Source organism: Sarcophilus harrisii, chromosome 1 (assembly GCF_902635505.1).
Source record: "Sarcophilus harrisii chromosome 1, mSarHar1.11, whole genome shotgun sequence".
Taxonomy (NCBI): Eukaryota; Metazoa; Chordata; class Mammalia; order Dasyuromorphia; family Dasyuridae; genus Sarcophilus; species Sarcophilus harrisii.
In genome coordinates, this window is record NC_045426.1 from 468,993,221 (window position 1) to 469,009,965 (window position 16,745).

Sequence of the window (16,745 nt, forward strand, 5' to 3'; positions counted from 1 at the left end):
GCTACATATTGTCATGTGCTTTTAGATAAAGATGAATAGCTTAGTTGTGTGAATTTTAAAGATAGAATAGTTGATATGGAGTTGAATGAAATGATTGGTAGAATATATTTAGAGGAATATGTTGCGGAAGATGGGCAAAATAGACAGTTGAGGAGTAAATAAAGTGTGTGGACAGTAATAAAATAAAGAGATGGGAGAGTAGGGAACAAGCAGAAACCACACAATGGACTATTTGCTTATTATATAGAGTCAACAATTTTCATTCACATCCTGGGCTGCTACCAGCTGTCAATACCAGTAATTTAAGGGAAAATGATCATTCTTTTATAAGTGTTTATAAGATATTTCAAGCTTATGAAAAGATACTTGAAGCTCTTTAATGAAGAATTAATTTAGTTTCAGAGACAGTGATCACTTTATGTTGAGGCTATTTGACATAAAATTAGGGGCTACCTTCAACTTTCTTCTTAAATCAGTTGCCGTAGGAATAGAATTTCCCACCATTGATGATTCCTTGCTTTTCATTGAAGATTTACAGTTTTAGGAGAATATTAAATAAAATGTATTAAATATTTCAAAGGACTTGATATTTGTAACTGGATGCATATGAATGAAATAATACAATTTAATAATTTATTAAAGTGTTTACTAAGTGCTACATGCCTTATTAAGCAGCTAGTGTTACAATAACAAAAACAAAAGAATCCTGGACATAAAAAACTTGCATACTCTCTGGATCTGGGCATTTAATCATTTTTAAGTTCACTGATAATAAAAGACTGTCCCCCTTGCCTTAGGCCCATAAAAGAACCTGAAATGAAATAGAGTTCAATTTCAGATTACAATGCATTTATTGTCTGAGAAAAAAAGTTTACAGAGGAGAGAAGATCCTGTAAGAGAACAGAGAGAGGGAGAGAGTTCTTAGCTGCTCAAAGTGGAATGCAAGAAGAGTGAGATGATATAGTTTCTAGACACTTTTGGGCAGGAAGCTAAGGTTAAAGGGGAAAAGACCATCTGTAGATATAATAAGCCAGGGTGTTTGGAAAGTCCTGACCAAGTTCTTGAGTCTGTAGCTTCTATTCAAGGATGTCCTTGTGCTGGTAGTAATTATAGGCATTTCTTCAACAGGTATTCTCTTGCAAAGAATTGTTGGTATATCATGAAGCCCTGAGATTTAAAAATCCTTCTAATTGACTGGTTGTTGTATAGCTCTATTGTTTTGGTCCCTGTGAAGAAGGGACATATACACACATGTGTGTATGCATATATAATATGTATAGTGTAGTCATTTTTTTTTTTTGGTTAGGGTTTCTTTTAGTTAAACGGCTTTTCAAGAGAGCAACACAATTAAAAGCAAAAGAAGAGGTCCAGAGGGGGTGAGGGAGAGTGGGGGCCTGAGGTCCCAGTGGGCCAGCCCTGCCAGCCCAAGTTAGGTTTCTCAGGAAACAAGGCAACTCTCAGATATTCAAGATGGATAAAACGTTAAGAAAATCAATCTGGGCCACACCCTAGGTCATATGATCTCTGAAAATTCAGTTTGACATCATCTTTTGTTTTCCACATGCCATTTTGTGGGGAGATGGAACTGACAGTAATGATTTCTTTCGGGGAGACTATTAAGTTAAAGACAAAAATATGGCACCACAAATATGGCAAATCACTCTGATGGATTTTGGACAACAATCAGGAAATAATCTTTATCTGGAGCAACCATGATCTCATTTGTTTTGGTGCAAATGCACAGAAATGTGAGATCATTTTGGGGGTCAATGTCCCACACACTACCCCAAACCTTCAGGATGAAGCTGTGTATGAGGTTGGTGTATTGCATGGTGGTGGAGTTGTCCATGATATTTTTAATTGTAATGCTTTCTGCACTGACAACAATGATCCCTTGTACTCCCTTCTGGCTCTGGATTCATTCTAGGGTTTCTTCTACCTCAGCCATCCTACTGACAGAAAAAACAACACCGCGACTACAAGAGGCAGGTGCTTAGTGTAGTCATTACAGAACCCATGTTAATACCACCTAACTACGCTAACATCTGGCTCTTTTCATCTTATTCATAAGAATAACTTGAAAGATTTAGTGATTTATTTTACTGAAATTGAATATTGTTTTTCCAGAAGTTCAATTATTTACTATTTTGATAAGGTATTTTTTGTTTATGATGTTATCCTTTGTAGGGGGTGGATGATTCAGTTTTATATAAACTGTGTAAAAAATGGCAGCCAGAGTAGTTATCTGTCAAAGAACCCTAGTTATGAGATTGCTGACAGGGTGAAGAGAGAACAGAAATTCTCCAATGAGAACTTCAATATTAGCTATGTCTTCAAGTACCAAATAAATTTTGAAAGAGTGAAGCTTGTTACTGAAGTGGAAGGACACCTCTGAGATTGTGAGAAACATTATCTTTGAAACTCTGTCTGCAATCAGAGCTATGCTGCTAGCTTTTCACGCCCTAATACAGATGGTATTTACTGTTTTACACCCCCAGATGTGCTGCTATCCACTAAGACCTTGACAACTTGATAAACATAAAGAAATATTGTTTTACTGCCTGTCTGGGAACTGAATTCCTAAATGTGATAACCTTTACCTCCTGTTTGGGAAAGGAATTCTATTATTATAATGAATGCTTCAAAAAACCCCTTTGTAGATTTTTCTATAAATATGAGTGTCTGAAACCACTTGGCACTGACATCCCTCTTCCCTCCCCACTCCCCTCCCCTCTAATGGGACTCAGTCTTGGCCAGTGATCAATAAACACTCAAACTTTTATTATTTTGGCTGTCCTTTATTTTCTCTTGTCTGGGCACTTCATTACAAGTGGCTGGTGTTTTGTTTTGTTTTGTTTTGTTTTGCTACCCTCTCTGATTCGACAGGGAAAAGTAGAAAGGGGAAAGAGATTTTTCTCAAGTTTTTTTTTTTTTTTTTTAATAGGAAGAAGAAATGCTTGAAATCAAATGGGCGATGCAGAATCTTGGTGAATGAAGAACTGACTGGTCTTGTTTACTTTGCCAGAGCAACAGCCTGTTAAGCCTCAAAGTCCTCTAACTTAAAGGAACTCCTAGCCAATTCAAGACAGTATTGTTTTCCAGGGCCCTTTGGAGAATGATTGCTAATTAAAAGAGTTTGAAGGTTTGCTCACTTGCAAGTGTTCAGGAACAGGAAAGTACTTAGTGGAGAAGTTGGTTCATGTGGTGCAGATTTTCCTTAATTGATAAATGACATCAAAGCTTGTGGTCCAAAATTATATTATCCTGGACATTTAGTACTCTGTTTCTTGTCCCTATGCTTTTTCATTGGTTGTCCCCTATGCCTGAAACACACTCCTTTATCAACTCTACCTCGTAGAATCATTATCTTTCTTATAGATATAGCTCAAGCATCACCTTTTGCAATAATGCCTTTCCTTAGCCCTCAATTTCTAATTGTTTAACCATCTAGTACTCTCTTGCATTATATTTGTTTTGTTGAATATATGATGGAGAACTAGCATCTCTGGTGAGAGGACTTTCTGAGCTTTTTCAGAGCTACTCATCCATCTTTGGTGTCCATCTGTTTCCTCACCTAAAAGGGGGGTATTAATAGCACCTACTTCAAAGGATTATTAGAAGAATTAAATGAGATAAGATATTATAAAGTACTTTGTAAACCTTAATGTGTCATGGAAATGGTTGTTGAATTATTATTATTCCAGCTTAAGAGGATTACTTGCCATGTAGACTCCTAGAAATTATCAATGGTTCTGCTGCCATGACCAAAGGATTCCTGGACTTTCCAAGTGCATGCATGTATGTTGTCTCCCCTTATTAGGATGTTTAAGTTCCCTGAAAGCAAAGACATTTGCTTTCTTTTAGTCTTTTTAATTTATGTCTTTAGCCTTTAGTACACTCCTTTGAACACAATGAGCCCTTAATAAATGCTTTTTCTTTCATTAAATTCGTAGTGGGTGGGCCTTGAGATCAGGAATCTTAAGGTTTTATTTTGACTCATACTGGATAAGTCACTTAACCTGTAAGTTCCAAAAACAAATCTTTAAGACTTTATGGTACAGAAGAGTTAGTCCTTTTCATGAAAAAAAATTTCTATTGAGTTATCTGTCCTACTGATTTCAGCAAGAACAACACTGTCTGATACTGTACTTTTTCCCTCAGATACTATTATTAAGGCATTTAGATAACTTATCCAACCCACAATAGGAAACAGATCAGTATCTCAGGGGAGAGATCAAGGTTAGAGATAGATTTAGGAGTCATAGCAGTAAAGGATTAAACGATTATAGGTTCAATGATGGAAGGAACATGAGGCATTCCTTTTATAGGTATCTTGGAATGAAGAGAATAAGATTCTCAGTGGACTCAGGATAGATAAGTTGGACAATGTAAGGGTTGGGGGAGAAGCCATGCACAGTGCGATCAGGACTTAAAGAGGCCTTGAAGCCTGACAATCAGGGGAATTAGATTTCTGTGAACCTGCAACAACCACCTCGTGGGCGAGAGCTCTGGTTGCATTGAGATTTGCATCATCAATGGAAGGTATCTCCTTCTCTAATTGACTGTGTATATGACCTCATAGAACCTATTTAAGCTGTGGGGATGAGGAAGTAGGTCTCTTTGACGTTGAGTACTACTACTAGGAGTAACTAAGAGTGAGTAGGAGGTTAGAAGGGTAGAATATGAACACATGAATAAATATTCCTGAGCTTGCATGTAACTGTTCTCAGGTGCTCTACCGTACATTAAATCATCTCTCCATGAAGTGATGGTCAGAGATCTCTGAAGACCTCCAACTGAGGTAAGATTGGTAAAATTGGTATAAGCACTGCAAAAGACATTGGCCAGAGATTCCTCTGAGGGCCTGGGAATTGGGAGAGATTGGCAGTAATAATGATTGCTAAGTGGGAATTCACAGGAGAAGAGAAAGAATACGTTTTAGGGCAGGAGAAAAGGTACTTCTGTGGAAGGCATGTCTAGGTAGGATTTTTGCCTTGGAGGACAATGGGTAGTAAGTATGCATAATGGACATAGGCACAAGAGATCTAGAAAAAGACGGGAAATCATAGAGAAGTGAGTTATAATGGTCTCTCTTTGTCTTTTTGACTTGATAAGATTTAGAATTCAGATATAAATTTGAGAAGTATTGGGATCTTTCAAGAAATGGGCAGCATTTATAAGGAGAGAGAAAGATGCTCTTTGGATATTCTATAGTTCTATCTTGATTACATACTAAATGTAAGAGTGAGGTACTTTATGGATCAGCTTCAACTAGACTTTTCTCTGACTCCTGCTTGATCTGTTTCCTTTTCACCAATTGGTGTAGGCTCAATGAACAAATAAATTTTTTATTACTAGCTCAATAAGACATAGTAACAAAGGTAAGTAAAAAAAAATAAGATTTAGAGTAGCAATAAGCCATCCTCTTCTCCAAAGCTCATAATTTAAATATTCCCAGCTAAATTAACAAATTATCTCTAGATATACACTGCTTTAGATTAGTCTCAATAGGGGAAGGATTGTGGGAAGATGATGAAGTAGGTCAGAAAATTCAAAGCACTCAAGATTTCCTCCAAAAACAAAACAGAATTTCATCTTAGGGCTAACATAGACTATGAAAAACAAACAATATTTGGGGCAAAATAGGGGCCTTCTGGTATAACTACAACTGAAGAAACCCAGAAGGCTCTAGGACAGAGGATTAACTAGTGTGTAAAGTAAACACCTCCAGTCTAAGTATACTGAAATAAGGGTAACTTAGAGTTAATTGAGAGGTAGTCTCAGTTTTAACCATAGGAACTTTCACCTTTGGGACAGCATGAGGTGTCAGGGGTCTGAATCCAGGAAGATTCCAGGTACCTTGGTTAATAAGAATGCCAGGCCAAGCTGTGCTGCTGAGATATTACCCTGCTTGAGAAGGAACCAGTACACCTGGTGAGTATAGAAGCAGTGGGGTAGGGTAACTGCTGACTGTGGGTACTTACAAGAGTTGGTTTTGGGTTCCAGGTCAGAGGGGAAAAATAAACACCCTCCAAGGACTAGAGGTGATTACAATCAAATTTCTATTTTTTTTTTTTAAAGAGCAGACAAAGGAGAAAGAGCCTAAACATAGAAATTTATTATGGGAAGATGGGGGTTCATTTTTAGAACAGGACATTGAAATAAAAAAAAAAAAAAGGCTCTACCATCCCAAAGAGTAAAGTTAAATGATTACCTATCCAAAATAATTTATAGAAAAACTCAAAAAAGATTTAAAAATCAAATGAAAAAAATTAAAGGAAAATTAAAAAAAAATTATGAAAAGAGTCAGCCAATTAGAAAAAGAGATCCAGAGTCTTAAAGGAGAAAACGAATCTTTGAAAATTAGAACTGGCCAATAGAAAGCCAGTAAAGTTATAAGAGACCAAGAAATAGTAAAACAAAACATAAGAAATGAGAAAAAAAGAACATCTTATAATAAAAATAGTATCTAGAGAACAGAGCAAGAAGAGAACACATAAGAATTATTATACTACCTAAAAGCTATGACCAAAAAAGAGAACCTTGGTATATGATTCAAGAAACAATTAATGAAAATTGTCCTGAAATGAGAGATTAAGAGGAAAAAGTAGAAATAGGAAAAATCCATGGAATACCACCTCAAAGAGATCCTACAAGGAAAACATATTGAAATATCATTGCTAAATTTCAAAACCTCCACATCAAAATAATATTTTGCCAGGAACAACAACAACAAAAACAATTAAAATATGCTGGAGCTATAATAAAAATCACATAGGATTTATCAGTGCCCACAATAAATGACCACACATTTTGGAACACTATATATTGACAATTGAAATAACTAGGGTTGTGGTTAGAAATATTATATCTAGCACATCTAAGGTAGAAATGGTTTATGTTTGAGACATAAAGAGTAATATTATAAGCAAATTAGAAAAACAAAGGATAGTTTACCTCTCAGTTCTGTAGAGAAGGAAGGAATTTGTGGCTGAAGAAGAATTAGAGTACGTTATTGAATGCAAAATGGATAACTTTGATTATATAAGTTTAAAAGTTTGTGTACAGACAAAAACAATGATTAGAAGGGAAGAAATAAAGTGGGAAATTTTTTTCACATTTTGATAAAGACCTCATTTTTAAAATATGTGGAGAATTAACTCAAATTTATAAAAATTCAAGTCATTATCCAATTGACAAATGGTCAAAGTATATGAACAGACAATTTTCAAAGAAGAAATTAAAATAATTTTTGGGAATATGAAAAAATGCTTTAAATCACTATTGATCAGAGAAATGCAAATTAAGACAACTCTGAGTATCACTATATAGAGTGGCTCTCAGATTGACTAAAATGATAGGAAAAGATAGTATGATCATTGTATATGGCAACAGTAATATTATATGATGATCATTTCTGATGGATGTGGCTCTTTTCAACAATGAGATGATTCAAACCAGTTCCAATGGTCTTGTGATGAAAAGAGACATTTACACCCAGAGAGAGGACTGTGGGAACTGAGTGTGGATCACAACATAATATTCTCACTGTTGCTGTTTGCTTGAATTTTTTGCTCATGGGAAAGGGAGGCAAAAAATTTGGAACACAAGGTTTTGTGAGGGTGAATGTTGAAAATTATACAATTATCTATTTTTAAAATAAAAAACTTTAATAAAAAAATTATATGGGGGAAAATCAAGTATAGTATTGAATGAAAAAGAGGACATTCAATGAAATGTCAGATTTTCAGGATTTAGTCTCAAATAAACCTGACCTGAATAGAAAATATAGCCAATATCAGACTAATTTCTTTTTTAATAGCCTTTTATTTTCAAAATATATGCAAAGATACTTTTCAAAATTCCCCCTTGTAAAACCTTGTTTCAATTTTTCCCTCCCTTCCCCCACTCCCTCCCCTAGACATAAAGTAATCTATGTTAAAAATGTGCAATTCTTCGATACATATTTTCATATTTAAAATGTTACAAAAGAAAACTTATATTAAAAAGGAAAAAGATGAGAAATAAAACAAAAAGCAAGCAAACAACAAAAAAAGTGAGAATACTATGTTGTGATCTACATTCACTTCCCACAGTCCTCTTTCTGGATACAGATGGCTCTCTCTATCACAAGTCTATTGAAATTGGCCTGAATCTCCTCATTGTTGAAATGAACTATGTCCATCACAGTTGTTCATCACATGATCTTGCTATTACTCTGCACAATTTTCTATTGGTTCTAATTGTAATGGGCTGAGGCTTGAGTTGATGCACTGAGGTTCCAAGTACATGAGGCTAAATAGTAATTGGACTATACTCTATTAATATACATGATTGGATAAAGAATGGTCCCTGCCCACTCTCTGTGCAAGTCCTGATGTGTTGTACAGGAAATGATGATTTTGGTGGGTGAAGGCAGAGAGAGGAACAGGAAGAGAAGTTGGGAGAGACTGGGGCTGGAGTCCATTCTCCTGGCTGCTGGTTGTGTGGCTGCGGGTCTAGCTAGCTTCTTGACTCAGCTGCACACATTGCTATCGCCGATTCTCTTCCACCTCTGATCCTTCTTCACTGAGAATAAAGACTGATGATTTTCCCCTAACCTGAACTCCGGACTCCTGCTGATTTAAAAATACGCAATCTTCACATTTGGCGCCCAATGTGGGGCTCGAACCCACAACCCTGGGATTAAGAGTCCCATGCTCTACCGACTCTAGTATATATCAGCTCTTTAAGAAACTTCAAGAGCAAGTGAGAAAGCATCCAGGTAAGATCTATATATTACATGTCCATTCTCATAGTGGACTTCCAGGTCCCATATTTGATGGCAATTCAAAGGCAGATAGCCTTCTAACTATGTTGGTCAATACCCTTTTGTTCCACAAAGCCCAGGCATCTCATTCTAAATATCATCAGGCTGCTTGTGCTTTATGTTTACAATTTGGAATAACAAGAGAGGAAGCTAGGAGCATAGTAAAGCCTGTATGGCTTGCCTTCCTTTCCACGCTCCTACACTGCCTCCAGGGAAGAACCCTCGTGGTTTGAGACCCAATGAAATCTGGCAAATGGATGTGACCCATTATAAATCTTTTGGTCGTCTGTCTTTCATCCATGTTGTGGTAGACACCTTTTCGGGATTCACTTTTGCAATGCCAGCAGCAAAAGAGACAGCCCAAGTGGTCACTGAATTCCTCATATAAGCATTTGCCATTATGGGTGTGCCACAAGCAATAAAAACAGACAATGGTCCTGCTTATACTTTGAAACATTTTGGACACTTTTGTGCATAGTATAAGATTTTACACACCACGGCATACCTTTAATCCTCAAGGACGGAATAGTAGAGGAGAAACAGAGATATTAAAGCTCCTCCAAAACAAAAGAAAGGCCAGGTAACTCAATAATTTCTAAATCTAGCTCTTTATACTATTAGCTTCTTGATTTTTTGAAAAGATACGTCCGCAGCGGGTTTTATAACCCACCGGAAGGTCAGTGTCCAGTGGAACATCCACTATCTTTAGATAATCGCCAGGATTGGAGAACCCATAAAGGGTGAATGGAAAGGACCAGATAGGCAACTGCTTTGGGGAGAGGGTTTGTTTATCTCTACAGGTGGAGAAGGAATCAATGGGTGCCAATGGCCATATTCCATTGTCCATCGAGAGATGGAGTAGGCCCTTAAAAAAGGAGATGACCCAAAAATTCATGGTTCTTTGCTGATTTGCTCACCATTGAAAGAGCGTGGCAGTTATGGCGTTTGACTGGGACATCAAAAGTTGGACTTAAAACCCTGGAATCATTGGATTTCTGAGACATGGGAAGAAAACCCTCAGGAATCATTGGATTCTCTGAGCCATAGGACGAAAACTCTCAGGAATCATTGGATTCTTGGTAGGATCAAAACCCTCAGGAACTTGGATTCTCTGAGACATAGACGAAAATCCCCGGGAATCTTGGACTCTGAGATTAGGACTTGAAAACCTCGGAATATTGGTTCTCTGAGAAATGATAAGACTGTTAGATTCAAAATTTCTTTGGAATATTGGATTCCCCACAAAAAAAGACTTTTGGGTTCAAAAACTCAGGGAGATTTGGATTCCCTGACATTGAACAATGGACAAAGATTGGTTTTGGACTATCTCTTGGCTGCTGAAGAAAGGTGTATTGTGACTTTTTTACTGCCTCCTTCTAGGACTTCTGGTGTTTTTCCACCATGTTGATTTATATTGTTTTATTCTGCTACTTGTATGCAATTCATGTTTGTTACCCATCGACCTGCACTGATTGTGGGAGGTCATCCTAATAGCCTCTGTTTTGCTACTTGTGTAATACCTCCCATGCTGATGGGTTTGTGTAATAAGACCCCGCCAAAACCCTGCCCCCACTTCCCTTTGGTGCTTTCACTCCCTTCCTGAGGAAGTCAGGGAGGCTGTGATCACCTCCTTTTCAGTGCTTTCACCTCCTTCCCTGAGAAGTTAGGGAGGCTGTGATCACCTCCCCTTAGGGGCTCTGACTTCCCTGAGGAGTCGGGGATGGCATGACCACCTGTTTTCTAAAATAAAAGAAAGCGGGAGATGTAATGGGCTGAGGCTTGAGTTGATGCACTGAGGTCCCAAGTACATGAGGCTAAATAGTAATTGGACTATACTCTATTAATATACATGATTGGATAAAGAATGGTCCCTGCCCACTCTCTGTGCAAGTCCTGATGTGTTGTACAGGAAATGACGATTTTGGTGGGTGGAGGCAGAGAGAGGAACAGGAAGAGAAGTTGGGAGAGACTGGGGCTGGAGTCCATTCTCCTGGCTGCTGGTTGTGTGGCTGTGGGTCTAGCTAGCTTCTTGACTCAGCTGCACACATTGCTATTGCTGATTCTCTTCCACCTCCGATCCTTCTTCACTGAGAATAAAGACTGACAATTTTCCCCTAATCTGAACTCCGGACTCCTGCTGATTTTAAAATACGCGATCTTCACATCTAATCAGTTCACTTAGCATCAGTTCACATAAATCTCTACAGGCCTTTCTGAAATTATCTTGCTGATAGTTTCTTTCTTTTAATTAAAACTTTTTATTTACAAAACATATGCATGAGTAATTTTTCAACACTAACCCTTAGAAAACTTTTTGTTCCAAATTTTCCCCTCTTTCTCCCCACCCACTCCTTCAGCCAGCAGGTAGTCCAATACATATTAAATATGTTAAAATATATGTTAAATCCAATATATGTATGCATATTTATATAGTTATCTTGCTGTACAAGAAAAATCAAATCAAGAAGGAAGAAAAAAAACTGAGAAAGAAAACAATATGTAAGCAAACAACAACAGAAAGAGTGAGAATGCTATGTTGTAGTCCACAATCAGTTCCCATGGTCCTCTCTCTGGGTGTAGATGGATCTCTTCATCACAGAACAAATGACACTGGTTTGAATAATCTCATTGTAGAAGAGAGCCATGTCCATCAGAACTGATCATTATATAGTCTTGCTGTTACCATGTATAATGATCACCTGGTTCTGCTTATTTCACTTAGCATCAGTTCATGTAAGTCTCTCCAGTCCTTTCTGAAATCATTCTGGTGGTCGTTTCTTACAGAACAATAATATTCCATAACATTCATATACCAAAATTTATTCAGCCATTCTCCAATTGGTGGGCATGCACTCAGTTTTCGGTTTCTTGCCACTACAAAAAGGGCTGCTACAAATATTTTTGCACATGTAGGTCCCTTTCTCTCCTTTAACATCCCTTTGGGATATAATCCCAGTAGAAATGCTGTTCGATCAAATGGTATGCAGTTTGATAACTTTTTGAGCATAGTTCCAAATGAATCTCCAAAATGTTTGAATCTATTCATAGTTCCACCAACAATGTTTTAGTGTCCCACCTTTTTTTTTTTTTTTTTTTTAACATTTCTTTGGGATACATTCCCACTAGGGACACTGCTGGATCAAAGAGTTTACAGTTTGATAGCCCTTTGGGCATAGTTTCAAATTATTCTCCAGAATGGTTGCAAGTATTCACAATGCTACCTGCAATGTATATGTCCCAGTTTTTCCACATCCCCTTCAACAATTATCTTTATCTTTTCTTGGTCATTTTAGCCAACATGAGAGTATGTAGTTGTACCTCAGAGTTGTTTTAATTTGCATTCCTCGGATCAGTAGTGATTTAAGCATTTTTTCATATGACTAGAAATTGTTTTAATTTCTTTGTCTGAAAATTGTCTGTTTATAGCTTTTGATGACAAAGATTAATTTCAAGAGATTCAATAAGGACAAATTCTTTGTGTTTTATACAGGGAAATGTAAACCATATATGTAAGATTGATACAAATAATTGGGTAATCCAAAAGAATGATTGGTGCAGGACTATGATCTGACTTTAAAAAATAAAGCTATCTAGAAAAAAAGCATAAATAGTAATTATGCTAATGAATCAGGTATGATAGCAAAAACCATCATAGAGGAATTAGATGGGGAAATGGGGAAAGAGGGCTAGTAGTTCTGAAAACTTACTCACATCAGGAATGGATATAGCACAAAAAAGTATCTATCACCCTCCAAAATCTATAAGGTTATAAAGAAGGAGGAAATAGGATAAGGTGGAGTATGGAAGATTGCTTAAATCAATTGGAGCCAGATAAGGTATGTAGATTAATGGGGACGGGATACAGAGGAAGGGAAAGGGGGGCATAGGATAAAGTGGGGTATAGAAGGATGTTCAGATTAGTGGGAGTGGGATAAGGGGGCTAAATTAATAGGAGTAGGATAAAAAGGAAAAGAAAGGGTAGGGGGAGAAGATAAGGGAGGGATCCATGGGAAAGTAGGGAAATTAAGTAAAAGTATTATATGTTAACAGGTAGCAGTAAGTTAGAAGAGTTAGCAGAGATAGGAAATAAGAGCTTTACACAAACAATAACAATGATCAGGAGTAGAATTTATTAGGGAAAAAAAAGTAGGGATAATAATCATTGATCTCAGATGAAATCAAACTTACAAAAAATTCAATCAAGATATGAATCTACATTATTTGTCAACCACATTAATATTATATATGTGTGTATATGCATATGTATGTATCAATATATATGTACATATAGATGTTGAAGTATGCATATTAATATACATATACAAATATGTGTGGTTCTTGAAATGGAAATTTTATTTTTATATATTTTGACTCTTCCCTGATGTTCCTCTGAGTACACAATGATGTTTTTTTTTTTTCTTTTTCTGACTTTCTTACCAATTCTAGTTTGTTTTTTCTTATTTTGCATTTAAGTTTTTAATAAATAAATATATAAAAAATAGATTAGCCTCAACACAATGTCTACCTTTTTTCCAATTAGAGTAGATAATTAAGGATGTGTAGAACTCATTTAGTTTTTATTGTCTGGCCTTGTGGGCCATTGAACATGAAAGAACGTAACATTTGGCTTGAATATGTTTGGCCGATTGAACATTGGAATAGAACTGAAGAATGGATTATTTAACTGTAGCATATATTTATCCACTGAAAATATCCTTCTAACCATATTCTTACTATGTTTCATCTCATTACAAATGTAACTCCCATACACATTTTCTCTTTACAACAAATTCCTGGTTCCCATTTTTTTCTCTAACAATAAGTCCTAATTCCATCTTAATGAGCTAATTCATCAACCAACAAACATTTCTAGATGTTAAGGATATTCAGAGATATAAATCACAAAGTGTGATAATCCTTGCCTTTAAAGAGACTTACATTCATTTGACATGTAACATGCTGTGTTTACAGTTAATAATTATAGGATGAATACATACATATACATGAAACTTGGGCTTTATAGGTCCTACCTTCCCTCCTTTCTTGTCCAATCATGCAATGCATATTTTGAAAACTTATTTTATATTCATCATCTAAGAAAGGGTTCTATATCTACATCTACATAGGGGATACAAGAGAAACCATGCACCAGGAGCTGTGCTAAACTCTGGAGGTACAAAGAAAGGTAAAACAAACAGAATAACAATAATAACTAAAATAGAATAGTCGTTCTCTCAAGGAGCTCATAGTTGAATAAAGAAGACAATATGTAAGCAACTGTGTACAAACAAAATATATACAGGATGAATTAGAGATAATCTTACAAGGAAGACATAGATTAAAGCAGATTAGGACAAGTTTGTCGAAGTGGGACTTTCATATGATACTTGAAAGAAGTTAGTGAAGCCAAGAGATAGAGGTAAGAATGGAGAGAGCATGGGGAACAGCCACTGAAAATGCTTAAAATTGAGAGATGGATTGTTATGTTTGTAGAAAAGCAAGAAGACCAGTTATGTTCCTCATTTTTTAGAAGTTTACATTACAGAAATATAAAACCATAGATTTGAAAAGAAATTTAGAATTCCTATAGTACAATTGCTTCCCTGGATACATATTACTGAGGAAAACAGGTATCTTTATCTCAATGAATCATGTTATTTCCATGTGAAAAGATATTATTAAAACATTGATTAAATACTTATTTTTATTAATAGACATGTCATACAGATAGAGTAGCTAAAGCAAAGCATGTAAAATTAAAAAAAATTAGTTGCAGACTGCTATTATTTTCATGAAAATAAATTAGTATCAATCAGTACTTAAACTATAGTTTATGTAATGGCATAATGGAGACCCTGTAGCACAGTAGATAAACTATAAGATCTGGATCAAAAAGTCTTGGCTTCAAATCTTGCTTCTGAGTATTGCTAGCTCTTTGGTAATGGAGAAATAATATGAACTTATAACTTTGACTCATTTTCCACTGTTATAAAAGTGGGAAAATAAAACTTGAAGTACCTAAATCACAAGGTTGTTTTGAGAGACAAATGATATGATTTATATTAAATTTTTCTTTGTAAGAAAGGGAACATGGAATAAAGAGAGGAAAAAATATGAGGTTAGAATTGAGATATACAATTAATGACCACAAACATGAAAACGATTAACTTGCTTATAAAAAAGAAGATAGTAGAATGTATTATAAAGGAGAATTGAAAATATATTGCGCACAAAAGACACACTTGAAATATCAAGATCCATACAATGTTAACATTCTTATAACTTGTTTAAAGTTTTGACTCTGGACTGTTTTTCCTACTATTCCTTCTTATAATGGAAATGTCTCCACTCATATGGTTGTCATCTTCTCCTCTCTTCCCATTTTCTATCTTCTTTCTATGTATTGTCTTCCCCCATTAGAATTTAGGCTTCATTAGGGTACAAGGTGTTTTCTTTTGGCTGTGTTTGTGTTTGCAGAGCTCATCACAATGCCTGGATATAGAAAAGTTGGAAAAAATGCTATATGTAATCTAACATAATCTCAAATAAAGTTTAGAGCAAAATACATTATACTGTAGGAAAAAAAACAAGCAGAGCAAAAAAGCAAATTTGATTAAAAGAGATAAAGAGAAAAACTATATTATACCCCAAAGTGTCATAGACAATGAATTAATATCAATACTACACATACATATATATATGTGCTTCACAAAGTGGCATCGCATTTAATTGCTTAAAGGAAAATCTAAATAAATTATAGGATAGTAAAACTATAATAATAGGGAACCTTGACATACTCCTTTTAAAACTTGTTAATCTAACTAAAAATAAATAAGAAGGACCTGAATAGAATTATTAGAAAATTAGATATAACAAATCTCTGGTGATTATCAAATGGGAATAGAAAAGAATATACATATTGTATACTGTGTATGGCATCTTACAAATATTGAGTCAGAAGAACTTCACAAAATGCAGAAATTTTGAATTATGCCATATTTATTTTACTAACTACAATGCAATAGATTTCAGTAAAGGGCCTGAAAATGAATCAAATGATTTGAAAATTAAATAATTTAATCCTGAAATAGTGGGTCAAAGAATAAATCATAGGGGAAAAATGATTTCATTTAAGTTAATTACAACAATGAGTCAACATATCAAAATTTGAGAGATGCAGCCAATTAATCCTTAGGAGATATATCTCTAGCCACTTTCATTGACAAATAAGAAAAAGAACAGATCAATGAATTAAAATGCAATTAAAAATATAAAAACAACAAATGAGTCCCTCCATTAAATTTTTTTTTCTTAGTAAATTTATTTATTTTTAAATACACATTGCTTTATGAATCATATTGGGAGAGAAAAATCAGAGCAAAGGGGAAAAACCATGGGAATAAAAAAAAAAAAAACAGAAAAAAGAAGTGAACATAGAATTCGTTGATGTACATTCAGTCTCCTCAATTCATTTTCTGGATGCAGATGGCATTTTCTGTCTAAAGACTTTTGGGATTGCTTTGGATCCCTGAACCTCTGAGAAGAACCAAGTCTTTTTTTTTTTCCTGAGGCAATTGGGATTAAGTGACTTGCCCAGAGTCACATAGCTAGAAATTATTAAGTGTTTGAGACCAGATTTGAACTCATGTTCTCCTGACTTCAGGGCTGGTGCTGTATTCACTGTACCACCTAGCTGCCCCAAGAACCAAGTTTTTCATAATTGCTCATTGCCCATTCTTGCTGTCAATGTGTACAATGTATTCCTGGTTCAGCTTGTTTTGCTCAGCATCATTTGATGTAAATCTTCCCAGGCCTTCCTAAAATCAACTTGTTCATCATTTTTTATAAAACAATAATATTACATAATCTTCATATGCCACAACTTGTCCAGTCATTCCCCAAATGATGGCCATCTACTCATTTTCTAATTTTTTGC

The 16,745-nt window shown here is 35.5% G+C and overlaps 1 pseudogene; it reads right to left on the reverse strand.

Moving 5' to 3' along the window:
* Positions 1 to 1,657: 1,657 nt before the first annotated feature.
* Positions 1,658 to 1,948, reverse strand: LOC100922711 (annotated as a pseudogene).
* Positions 1,949 to 16,745: the final 14,797 nt, after the last annotated feature.